This window comes from Onthophagus taurus, unplaced genomic scaffold (assembly GCF_036711975.1).
Source record: "Onthophagus taurus isolate NC unplaced genomic scaffold, IU_Otau_3.0 ScKx7SY_13, whole genome shotgun sequence".
In the NCBI taxonomy this organism is placed as follows: Eukaryota; Metazoa; Arthropoda; class Insecta; order Coleoptera; family Scarabaeidae; genus Onthophagus; species Onthophagus taurus.
Genome location: NW_027248938.1, coordinates 287,841 through 301,949, shown reverse-complemented (window position 1 = coordinate 301,949; position 14,109 = coordinate 287,841).

The window sequence follows — 14,109 nt, the reverse complement described above, 5'->3', positions numbered from 1 at the left end:
GATGCATCTGGCAGCAAAAAGGCTACAGAACATTGTGTTAAGGGCACAATTTGCTACAACTTCTGTTGTCAAAGTTTTTCTGTATTCTGCTCCGGATACCGTTTTTTTTCAACACTCTTGTAATTTCCACATTCTTGAAAAAATCTCCACATTGATGCATCTGGGAGCAAAAAGGCTACAGACCATTGTGTTAAGGGCACAATTTGCTACAACTTTTGTAATAAAAGTTTTTCTGTATTCTGCTCCGGATACCGTTTTTTTTCAACACTCTTGTAATTTCCACATTCTTGAAAAAATCTCCACATTGATGCATCTGGGAGCAAAAAGGCTACAGACCATTGTGTTAAGGGCACAATTTGCTACAACTTTTGTAATAAAAGTTTTTCTGTATTCTGCTCCGGATACCGTTTTTTTCAACACTCTTGTAATTTGCACATTTTTCAAAAATTCTCCACATTGATGCATCTGGGAGCAAAAAAGTTACAGACCATTGTGTTAAGGGCACAATTTGCTACAACTTTTGTGGTAAAAGTTCTTCTGTATTCTGCTCCGGATACCGTTTTTTTTCAACACTCTTGTAATTTCCACACTTTTGAAAAATTCTCCACATTGATGCATCTGGCAGCAAAAAGGCTACAGAACATTGTGTTAAGGGCACAATTTGCTACAACTTTTGTTGTCAAAGTTTTTCTGTATTCTGCTCCGGATACCGTTTTTTTTCAACACTCTTGTAATTTCCACATTCTTGAAAAAATATCCACATTGATGCATCTGGGAGCAAAAAGGCTACAGACCATTGTGTTAAGGGCACAATTTGCTACAACTTTTGTAATAAAAGTTTTTCTGTATTCTGCTCCGGATACCGTTTTTTTTCAACACTCTTGTAATTTCCACATTCTTGAAAAATCTCCACATTGATGCATCTGGGAGCAAAAAAGTTACAGACCATTGTGTTAAGGGCACAATTTGCTACAACTTTTGTAATAAAAGTTTTTCTGTATTCTGCTCCGGATACCGTTTTTTTCAACACTCTTGTAATTTGCACATTTTTCAAAAATTCTCCACATTGATGCATCTGGGAGCAAAAAAGTTACAGACCATTGTGTTAAGGGCACAATTTGCTACAACTTTTGTGGTAAAAGTTCTTCTGTATTCTGCTCCGGATACCGTTTTTTTTCAACACTCTTGTAATTTCCACACTTTTGAAAAATTCTCCACATTGATGCATCTGGCAGCAAAAAGGCTACAGAACATTGTGTTAAGGGCACAATTTGCTACAACTTTTGTTGTCAAAGTTTTTCTGTATTCTGCTCCGGATACAGTTTTTTTTCAACACTCTTGTAATTTCCACATTCTTGAAAAAATCTCCACATTGATGCATCTGGGAGCAAAAAGGCTACAGACCATTGTGTTAAGGGCACAATTTGCTACAACTTTTGTAATAAAAGTTTTTCTGTATTCTGCTCCGGATACCGTTTTTTTTCAACACTCTTGTAATTTCCACATTCTTGAAAAAATCTCCACATTGATGCATCTGGGAGCAAAAAGGCTACAGACCATTGTGTTAAGGGCACAATTTGCTACAACTTTTGTAATAAAAGTTTTTCTGTATTCTGCTCCGGATACCGTTTTTTTTCAACACTCTTGTAATTTCCACATTCTTGAAAAAATCTCCACATTGATGCATCTGGGAGCAAAAAAGTTAGAGACCATTGTGTTAAGGGCACAATTTGCTACAACTTTTGTAATAAAAGTTTTTCTGTATTCTGCTCCGGATACCGTTTTTTTCAACACTCTTGTAATTTGCACATTTTTCAAAAATTCTCCACATTGATGCATCTGGGAGCAAAAAAGTTACAGACCATTGTGTTAAGGGCACAATTTGCTACAACTTTTGTGGTAAAAGTTCTTCTGTATTCTGCTCCGGATACCGTTTTTTTTCAACACTCTTGTAATTTCCACACTTTTGAAAAATTCTCCACATTGATGCATCTGGCAGCAAAAAGGCTACAGAACATTGTGTTAAGGGTACAATTTGCTACAACTTTTATAATAAAAGTTTTTCTGTATTCTGCTCCGGATACCGTTTTTTTTCAACACTCTTGTAATTTCCACATTCTTGAAAAAATCTCCACATTGATGCATCTGGGAGCAAAAAGGCTACAGACCATTGTGTTAAGGGCACAATTTGCTACAACTTTTGTAATAAAAGTTTTTCTGTATTCTGCTCCGGATACCGTTTTTTTCAACACTCTTGTAATTTGCACATTTTTCAAAAATTCTCCACATTGATGCATCTGGGAGCAAAAAAGTTACAGACCATTGTGTTAAGGGCACAATTTGCTACAACTTTTGTGGTAAAAGTTCTTCTGTATTCTGCTCCGGATACCGTTTTTTTCAACACTCTTGTAATTTCCACACTTTTGAAAAATTCTCCACATTGATGCATCTGGCAGCAAAAAGGCTACAGAACATTGTGTTAAGGGCACAATTTGCTACAACTTTTGTTGTCAAAGTTTTTCTGTATTCTGCTCCGGATACCGTTTTTTTTCAACACTCTTGTAATTTCCACATTCTTGAAAAAATCTCCACATTGATGCATCTGGGAGCAAAAAGGCTACAGACCATTGTGTTAAGGGCACAATTTGCTACAACTTTTGTAATAAAAGTTTTTCTGTATTCTGCTCCGGATACCGTTTTTTTTCAACACTCTTGTAACTTCCACATTCTTGAAAAATCTCCACATTGATGCATCTGGGAGCAAAAAAGTTACAGACCATTGTGTTAAGGGCACAATTTGCTACAACTTTTGTAATAAAAGTTTTTCTGTATTCTGCTCCGGATACCGTTTTTTTCAACACTCTTGTAATTTGCACATTTTTCAAAAATTCTCCACATTGATGCATCTGGGAGCAAAAAGGCTACAGACCATTGTGTTAAGGGCACAATTTGCTACAACTTTTGTAATAAAAGTTTTTCTGTATTCTGCTCCGGATACCGTTTTTTTTCAACACTCTTGTAATTTCCACATTCTTGAAAAAATCTCCACATTGATGCATCTGGGAGCAAAAAGGCTACAGACCATTGTGTTAAGGGCACAATTTGCTACAACTTTTGTAATAAAAGTTTTTCTGTATTCTGCTCCGGATACCGTTTTTTTTCAACACTCTTGTAATTTCCACATTCTTGAAAAAATCTCCACATTGATGCATCTGGGAGCAAAAAAGTTACAGACCATTGTGTTAAGGGCACAATTTGCTACAACTTTTGTAATAAAAGTTTTTCTGTATTCTGCTCCGGATACCGTTTTTTTCAACACTCTTGTAATTTGCACATTTTTCAAAAATTCTCCACATTGATGCATCTGGGAGCAAAAAAGTTACAGACCATTGTGTTAAGGGCACAATTTGCTACAACTTTTGTGGTAAAAGTTCTTCTGTATTCTGCTCCGGATACCGTTTTTTTTCAACACTCTTGTAATTTCCACACTTTTGAAAAATTCTCCACATTGATGCATCTGGCAGCAAAAAGGCTACAGAACATTGTGTTAAGGGCACAATTTGCTACAACTTTTGCTGTCAAAGTTTTTCTGTATTCTGCTCCGGATACCGTTTTTTTTCAACACTCTTGTAATTTCCACATTCTTGAAAAAATCTCCACATTGATGCATCTGGGAGCAAAAAGGCTACAGACCATTGTGTTAAGGGCACAATTTGCTACAACTTTTGTAATAAAAGTTTTTCTGTATTCTGCTCCGGATACCGTTTTTTTTCAACACTCTTGTAATTTCCACATTCTTGAAAAAATCTCCACAATGATGCATCTGGGAGCAAAAAGGCTACAGACCATTGTGTTAAGGGCACAATTTGCTACAACTTTTGTAATAAAAGTTTTTCTGTATTCTGCTCCGGATACCGTTTTTTTTCAACACTCTTGTAATTTCCACATTCTTGAAAAAATCTCCACATTGATGCATCTGGGAGCAAAAAGGCTACAGACCATTGTGTTAAGGGCACAATTTGCTACAACTTTTGTAATAAAAGTTTTTCTGTATTCTGCTCCGGATACCGTTTTTTTTCAACACTCTTGTAATTTCCACATTCTTGAAAAAATCTCCACATTGATGCATCTGGGAGCAAAAAGGCTACAGACCATTGTGTTAAGGGCACAATTTGCTACAACTTTTGTAATAAAAGTTTTTCTGTATTCTGCTCCGGATACCGTTTTTTTTCAACACTCTTGTAATTTCCACATTCTTGAAAAAATCTCCACATTGATGCATCTGGGAGCAAAAAAGTTACAGACCATTGTGTTAAGGGCACAATTTGCTACAACTTTTGTGGTAAAAGTTCTTCTGTATTCTGCTCGGGATACCGTTTTTTTTCAACACTCTTGTAATTTCCACACTTTTGAAAAATTCTCCACATTGATGCATCTGGCAGCAAAAAGGCTACAGACCATTGTGTTAAGGGCACAATTTGCTACAACTTTTGTGGTAAAAGTTCTTCTGTATTCTGCTCGGGATACCGTTTTTTTTCAACACTCTTGTAATTTCCACACTTTTGAAAAATTCTCCACATTGATGCATCTGGGAGCAAAAAGGCTACAGACCATTGTGTTAAGGGCACAATTTGCTACAACTTTTGTGGTAAAAGTTCTTCTGTATTCTGCTCCGGATACCGTTTTTTTCAACACTCTTGTAATTTCCACACTTTTGAAAAATTCTCCACATTGATGCATCTGGGAGCAAAAAGGCTACAGACCATTGTGTTAAGGGCACAATTTGCTACAACTTTTGTAATAAAAGTTTTTCTGTATTCTGCTCCGGATACCGTTTTTTTCAACACTCTTGTAATTTGCACATTTTTCAAAAATTCTCCACATTGATGCATCTGGGAGCAAAAAAGTTACAGACCATTGTGTTAAGGGCACAATTTGCTACAACTTTTGTGGTAAAAGTTCTTCTGTATTCTGCTCCGGATACCGTTTTTTTTCAACACTCTTGTAATTTCCACACTTTTGAAAAATTCTCCACATTGATGCATCTGGCAGCAAAAAGGCTACAGAACATTGTGTTAAGGGCACAATTTGCTACAACTTTTGCTGTCAAAGTTTTTCTGTATTCTGCTCCGGATACCGTTTTTTTTCAACACTCTTGTAATTTCCACATTCTTGAAAAAATCTCCATATTGATGCATCTGGGAGCAAAAAGGCTACAGACCATTGTGTTAAGGGCACAATTTGCTACAACTTTTGTAATAAAAGTTTTTCTGTATTCTGCTCCGGATACCGTTTTTTTTCAACACTCTTGTAATTTCCACATTCTTGAAAAAATCTCCACATTGATGCATCTGGGAGCAAAAAAGTTACAGACCATTGTGTTAAGGGCACAATTTGCTACAACTTTTGTAATAAAAGTTTTTCTGTATTCTGCTCCGGATACCGTTTTTTTCAACACTCTTGTAATTTGCGCATTTTTCAAAAATTCTCCACATTGATGCATCTGGGAGCAAAAGAGTTACAGACCATTGTGTTAAGGGCACAATTTGCTACAACTTTTGTGGTAAAAGTTCTTCTGTATTCTGCTCCGGATACCGTTCTTTTTCAACACTCTTGTAATTTTCACACTTTTGAAAAATTCTCCACATTGATGCATCTGGCAGCAAAAAGGCTACAGAACATTGTGTTAAGGGCACAATTTGCTACAACTTTTGCTGTCAAAGTTTTTCTGTATTCTGCTCCGGATACCGTTTTTTTCAACACTCTTGTAATTTGCACATTTTTCAAAAATTCTCCACATTGATGCATCTGGGAGCAATAAGGCTACAGACCATTGTGTTAAGGGCACAATTTGCTACAACTTTTGTAATAAAAGTTTTTCTGTATTCTGCTCCGGATACCGTTTTTTTTCAACACTCTTGTAATTTCCACATTCTTGAAAAAATCTCCACATTGATGCATCTGGGAGCAAAAAGGCTACAGACCATTGTGTTAAGGGCACAATTTGCTACAACTTTTGTAATAAAAGTTTTTCTGTATTCTGCTCCGGATACCGTTTTTTTTCAACACTCTTGTAATTTCCACATTCTTGAAAAAATCTCCACATTGATGCATCTGGGAGCAAAAAAGTTACAGACCATTGTGTTAAGGGCACAATTTGCTACAACTTTTGTAATAAAAGTTTTTCTGTATTCTGCTCCGGATACCGTTTTTTTCAACACTCTTGTAATTTGCACATTCTTGAAAAAATCTCCACATTGATGCATCTGGGAGCAAAAAAGTTACAGACCATTGTGTTAAGGGCACAATTTGCTACAACTTTTGTAATAAAAGTTTTTCTGTATTCTGCTCCGGATACCGTTTTTTTCAACACTCTTGTAATTTCCACATTCTTGAAAAAATCTCCACATTGATGCATCTGGGAGCAAAAAGGCTACAGACCATTGTGTTAAGGGCACAATTTGCTACAACTTTTGTAATAAAAGTTTTTCTGTATTCTGCTCCGGATACCGTTCTTTTTCAACACTCTTGTAATTTCCACATTCTTGAAAAAATCTCCACATTGATGCATCTGGGAGCAAAAAGGCTACAGACCATTGTGTTAAGGGCACAATTTGCTACAACTTTTGTAATAAAAGTTTTTCTGTATTCTGCTCCGGATACCGTTTTTTTCAACACTCTTGTAATTTGCACATTTTTCAAAAATTCTCCACATTGATGCATCTGGGAGCAAAAAGGCTACAGACCATTGTGTTAAGGGCACAATTTGCTACAACTTTTGTAATAAAAGTTTTTCTGTATTCTGCTCCGGATACCGTTTTTTTTCAACACTCTTGTAATTTCCACATTCTTGAAAAAATCTCCACATTGATGCATCTGGGAGCAAAAAAGTTACAGACCATTGTGTTAAGGGCACAATTTGCTACAACTTTTGTAATAAAAGTTTTTCTGTATTCTGCTCCGGATACCGTTTTTTTCAACACTCTTGTAATTTGCACATTTTTCAAAAATTCTCCACATTGATGCATCTGGGAGCAAAAAAGTTACAGACCATTGTGTTAAGGGCACAATTTGCTACAACTTTTGTGGTAAAAGTTCTTCTGTATTCTGCTCCGGATACCGTTTTTTTTCAACACTCTTGTAATTTCCACATTCTTGAAAAAATCGCCACATTGATGCATCTGGGAGCAAAAAGGCTACAGACCATTGTGTTAAGGGCACAATTTGCTACAACTTTTGTAATAAAAGTTTTTCTGTATTCTGCTCCGGATACCGTTTTTTTCAACACTCTTGTAATTTGCACATTTTTCAAAAATTCTCCACATTGATGCATCTGGGAGCAAAAAAGTTACAGACCATTGTGTTAAGGGCACAATTTGCTACAACTTTTGTGGTAAAAGTTCTTCTGTATTCTGCTCCGGATACCGTTTTTTTCAACACTCTTGTAATTTGCACATTTTTCAAAAATTCTCCACATTGATGCATCTGGCAGCAAAAAAGTTACAGACCATTGTGTTAAGGGCACAATTTGCTACAACTTTTGTGGTAAAAGTTCTTCTGTATTCTGCTCCGGATACCGTTTTTTTTCAACACTCTTGTAATTTCCACATTCTTGAAAAAATCGTCACATTGATGTATCTGGGAGCAAAAAGGCTACAGACCATTGTGTTAAGGGCACAATTTGCTACAACTTTTGTAATAAAAGTTTTTCTGTATTCCGCTCCGGATACCGTTTTTTTCAACACTCTTGTAATTTGCACATTTTTCAAAAATTCTCCACATTGATGCATCTGGGAGCAAAAAGGTTACAGACCATTGTGTTAAGGGCACAATTTGCTACAACTTTTGTTGTCAAAGTTTTTCTGTATTCTGCTCCGGATACCGTTTTTTTTCAACACTCTTGTAATTTCCACATTCTTGAAAAAATCTCCACATTGATGCATCTGGGAGCAAAAAGGCTACAGACCATTGTGTTAAGGGCACAATTTGCTACAACTTTTGTAATAAAAGTTTTTCTGTATTCTGCTCCGGATACCGTTTTTTTTCAACACTCTTGTAATTTCCACATTCTTGAAAAGATCTCCACATTGATGCATCTGGGAGCAAAAAAGTTACAGACCATTGTGTTAAGGGCACAATTTGCTACAACTTTTGTGGTAAAAGTTTTTCTGTACTCTGCTCCGGATACCGTTTTTTTTCAACACTCTTGTAATTTGCACATTTTTCAAAAATTCTCCACATTGATGCATCTGGCAGCAAAAAGGCTACAGAACATTGTGTTAAGGGCACAATTTGCTACAACTTTTGTTGTCAAAGTTTTTCTGTATTCTGCTCCGGATACCGTTTTTTTTCAACACTCTTGTAATTTCCACATTCTTGAAAAAATCTCCACATTGATGCATCTGGGAGCAAAAAGGCTACAGACCATTGTGTTAAGGGCACAATTTGCTATAACTTTTGTAATAAAAGTTTTTCTGTATTCTGCTCCGGATACCGTTTTTTTCAACACTCTTGTAATTTGCACATTTTTCAAAAATTCTCCACATTGATGCATCTGGGAGCAAAAAAGTTACAGACCATTGTGTTAAGGGCACAGTTTGCTACAACTTTTGTGGTAAAAGTTCTTCTGTATTCTGCTCCGGATACCGTTTTTTTTCAACACTCTTGTAATTTCCACATTCTTGAAAAAATCTCCACGTTGATGCATCTGGGAGCAAAAAGGCTACAGACCATTGTGTTAAGGGCACAATTTGCTACAACTTTTGTAAAAAAAGTTTTTCTGTATTCTGCTCCGGATACCGTTTTTTTTCAACACTCTTGTAATTTCCACATTCTTGAAAAAATCTCCACGTTGATGCATCTGGGAGCAAAAAGGCTACAGACCATTGTGTTAAGGGCACAATTTGCTACAACTTTTGTGGTAAAAGTTCTTCTGTATTCTGCTCCGGATACCGTTTTTTTTCAACACTCTTGTAATTTCCACACTTTTGAAAAATTCTCCACATTGATACATTTGGCAGCAAAAAGGCTACAGAACATTGTGTTAAGGGCACAATTTGCTACAACTTTTGTAGTAAAAGTTTTTCTGTATTCTGCTCCGGATACCGTTTTTTTTCAACACTCTTGTAATTTCCACATTTTTGAAAAATTCTCCGTATTGATGCATCTGGGAGCAAAAAAGTTACAGACCATTGTGTTAAGGGCACAATTTGCTACAACTTTTCTTGTAAAAGTTTTTCTGTATTCTGCTCCGGATACCGTTTTTTTCAACACTCTTGTAATTTCCACATTTTTGAAAAATTCTCCGTATTGATGCATCTGGGAGCAAAAAAGTTACAGACCATTGTGTTAAGGGCACAATTTGCTACAACTTTTCTTGTAAAAGTTTTTCTGTATTCTGCTCCGGATACCGTTTTTTTTCAACACTCTTGTAATTTCCACATTCTTGAAAAAATCTCCACATTGGTGCATCTGGGAGCAAAAAAGTTACAGACCATTGTGTTAAGGGCACAATTTGCTACAACTTTTGTAGTAAAAGTTTTTCTGTATTCTGCTCCGGATACCGTTTTTTTTCAACACTCTTGTAATTTGCACATTTTTCAAAAATTCTCCCCATTGATGCATCTGGGAGCAAAAAAGTTACAGACCATTGTGTTAAGGGCACAATTTGCTACAACTTTTCTTGTAAAAGTTTTTCTGTATTCTGCTCCGGATACCGTTTTTTTCAACACTCTTGTAATTTCCACATTTTTGAAAAATTCTCCGTATTGATGCATCTGGGAGCAAAAAAGTTACAGACCATTGTGTTAAGGGCACAATTTGCTACAACTTTTGTAGTAAAAGTTTTTCTGTATTCTGCTCCGGATACCGTTTTTTTTCAACACTCTTGTAATTTCCACATTCTTGAAAAAATCTCCACATTGATGCATCTGGGAGCAAAAAAGTTACAGACCATTGTGTTAAGGGCACAATTTGCTACAACTTTTGTAATAAAAGTTTTTCTGTATTCTGCTCCGGATACCGTTTTTTTCAACACTCTTGTAATTTGCACATTCTTGAAAAAATCTCCACATTGATGCATCTGGGAGCAAAAAAGTTACAGACCATTGTGTTAAGGGCACAATTTGCTACAACTTTTGTAATAAAAGTTTTTCTGTATTCTGCTCCGGATACCGTTTTTTTCAACACTCTTGTAATTTCCACATTCTTGAAAAAATCTCCACATTGATGCATCTGGGAGCAAAAAGGCTACAGACCATTGTGTTAAGGGCACAATTTGCTACAACTTTTGTAATAAAAGTTTTTCTGTATTCTGCTCCGGATACCGTTCTTTTTCAACACTCTTGTAATTTCCACATTCTTGAAAAAATCTCCACATTGATGCATCTGGGAGCAAAAAGGCTACAGACCATTGTGTTAAGGGCACAATTTGCTACAACTTTTGTAATAAAAGTTTTTCTGTATTCTGCTCCGGATACCGTTTTTTTCAACACTCTTGTAATTTGCACATTTTTCAAAAATTCTCCACATTGATGCATCTGGGAGCAAAAAGGCTACAGACCATTGTGTTAAGGGCACAATTTGCTACAACTTTTGTAATAAAAGTTTTTCTGTATTCTGCTCCGGATACCGTTTTTTTTCAACACTCTTGTAATTTCCACATTCTTGAAAAAATCTCCACATTGATGCATCTGGGAGCAAAAAAGTTACAGACCATTGTGTTAAGGGCACAATTTGCTACAACTTTTGTAATAAAAGTTTTTCTGTATTCTGCTCCGGATACCGTTTTTTTCAACACTCTTGTAATTTGCACATTTTTCAAAAATTCTCCACATTGATGCATCTGGGAGCAAAAAAGTTACAGACCATTGTGTTAAGGGCACAATTTGCTACAACTTTTGTGGTAAAAGTTCTTCTGTATTCTGCTCCGGATACCGTTTTTTTTCAACACTCTTGTAATTTCCACATTCTTGAAAAAATCGCCACATTGATGCATCTGGGAGCAAAAAGGCTACAGACCATTGTGTTAAGGGCACAATTTGCTACAACTTTTGTAATAAAAGTTTTTCTGTATTCTGCTCCGGATACCGTTTTTTTCAACACTCTTGTAATTTGCACATTTTTCAAAAATTCTCCACATTGATGCATCTGGGAGCAAAAAAGTTACAGACCATTGTGTTAAGGGCACAATTTGCTACAACTTTTGTGGTAAAAGTTCTTCTGTATTCTGCTCCGGATACCGTTTTTTTCAACACTCTTGTAATTTGCACATTTTTCAAAAATTCTCCACATTGATGCATCTGGCAGCAAAAAAGTTACAGACCATTGTGTTAAGGGCACAATTTGCTACAACTTTTGTGGTAAAAGTTCTTCTGTATTCTGCTCCGGATACCGTTTTTTTTCAACACTCTTGTAATTTCCACATTCTTGAAAAAATCGTCACATTGATGTATCTGGGAGCAAAAAGGCTACAGACCATTGTGTTAAGGGCACAATTTGCTACAACTTTTGTAATAAAAGTTTTTCTGTATTCCGCTCCGGATACCGTTTTTTTCAACACTCTTGTAATTTGCACATTTTTCAAAAATTCTCCACATTGATGCATCTGGGAGCAAAAAGGTTACAGACCATTGTGTTAAGGGCACAATTTGCTACAACTTTTGTTGTCAAAGTTTTTCTGTATTCTGCTCCGGATACCGTTTTTTTTCAACACTCTTGTAATTTCCACATTCTTGAAAAAATCTCCACATTGATGCATCTGGGAGCAAAAAGGCTACAGACCATTGTGTTAAGGGCACAATTTGCTACAACTTTTGTAATAAAAGTTTTTCTGTATTCTGCTCCGGATACCGTTTTTTTTCAACACTCTTGTAATTTCCACATTCTTGAAAAGATCTCCACATTGATGCATCTGGGAGCAAAAAAGTTACAGACCATTGTGTTAAGGGCACAATTTGCTACAACTTTTGTGGTAAAAGTTTTTCTGTACTCTGCTCCGGATACCGTTTTTTTTCAACACTCTTGTAATTTGCACATTTTTCAAAAATTCTCCACATTGATGCATCTGGCAGCAAAAAGGCTACAGAACATTGTGTTAAGGGCACAATTTGCTACAACTTTTGTTGTCAAAGTTTTTCTGTATTCTGCTCCGGATACCGTTTTTTTTCAACACTCTTGTAATTTCCACATTCTTGAAAAAATCTCCACATTGATGCATCTGGGAGCAAAAAGGCTACAGACCATTGTGTTAAGGGCACAATTTGCTATAACTTTTGTAATAAAAGTTTTTCTGTATTCTGCTCCGGATACCGTTTTTTTCAACACTCTTGTAATTTGCACATTTTTCAAAAATTCTCCACATTGATGCATCTGGGAGCAAAAAAGTTACAGACCATTGTGTTAAGGGCACAGTTTGCTACAACTTTTGTGGTAAAAGTTCTTCTGTATTCTGCTCCGGATACCGTTTTTTTTCAACACTCTTGTAATTTCCACATTCTTGAAAAAATCTCCACGTTGATGCATCTGGGAGCAAAAAGGCTACAGACCATTGTGTTAAGGGCACAATTTGCTACAACTTTTGTAAAAAAAGTTTTTCTGTATTCTGCTCCGGATACCGTTTTTTTTCAACACTCTTGTAATTTCCACATTCTTGAAAAAATCTCCACGTTGATGCATCTGGGAGCAAAAAGGCTACAGACCATTGTGTTAAGGGCACAATTTGCTACAACTTTTGTGGTAAAAGTTCTTCTGTATTCTGCTCCGGATACCGTTTTTTTTCAACACTCTTGTAATTTCCACACTTTTGAAAAATTCTCCACATTGATACATTTGGCAGCAAAAAGGCTACAGAACATTGTGTTAAGGGCACAATTTGCTACAACTTTTGTAGTAAAAGTTTTTCTGTATTCTGCTCCGGATACCGTTTTTTTTCAACACTCTTGTAATTTCCACATTTTTGAAAAATTCTCCGTATTGATGCATCTGGGAGCAAAAAAGTTACAGACCATTGTGTTAAGGGCACAATTTGCTACAACTTTTCTTGTAAAAGTTTTTCTGTATTCTGCTCCGGATACCGTTTTTTTCAACACTCTTGTAATTTCCACATTTTTGAAAAATTCTCCGTATTGATGCATCTGGGAGCAAAAAAGTTACAGACCATTGTGTTAAGGGCACAATTTGCTACAACTTTTCTTGTAAAAGTTTTTCTGTATTCTGCTCCGGATACCGTTTTTTTTCAACACTCTTGTAATTTCCACATTCTTGAAAAAATCTCCACATTGGTGCATCTGGGAGCAAAAAAGTTACAGACCATTGTGTTAAGGGCACAATTTGCTACAACTTTTGTAGTAAAAGTTTTTCTGTATTCTGCTCCGGATACCGTTTTTTTTCAACACTCTTGTAATTTGCACATTTTTCAAAAATTCTCCCCATTGATGCATCTGGGAGCAAAAAAGTTACAGACCATTGTGTTAAGGGCACAATTTGCTACAACTTTTCTTGTAAAAGTTTTTCTGTATTCTGCTCCGGATACCGTTTTTTTCAACACTCTTGTAATTTCCACATTTTTGAAAAATTCTCCGTATTGATGCATCTGGGAGCAAAAAAGTTACAGACCATTGTGTTAAGGGCACAATTTGCTACAACTTTTGTAGTAAAAGTTTTTCTGTATTCTGCTCCGGATACCGTTTTTTTTCAACACTCTTGTAATTTGCACATTTTTCAAAAATTCTCCACATCGATGCATCTGGGAGCAAAAAAGTTACAGACCATTGTGTTAAGGGCACAATTTGCTACAACTTTTCTTGTAAAAGTTTTTCTGTATTCTGCTCCGGATACCGTTTTTTTTCAACACTCTTGTAATTTGCACATTTTTCAAAAATTCTCCACATTGATGCATCTGGGAGCAAAGAAGTAACAGACCATTGTGTTAAGGGCACAATTTGCTACAACTTTTGTAGTAAAAGTTTTTCTGTATTCTGCTCCGGATACCGTTTTTTTTCAACACTCTTGTAATTTGCACATTTTTCAAAAATTCTCCCCATTGATGCATCTTGGAGCAAAAAAGTTACAGACCATTGTGTTAAGGGCACAATTTGCTACAACTTTTCT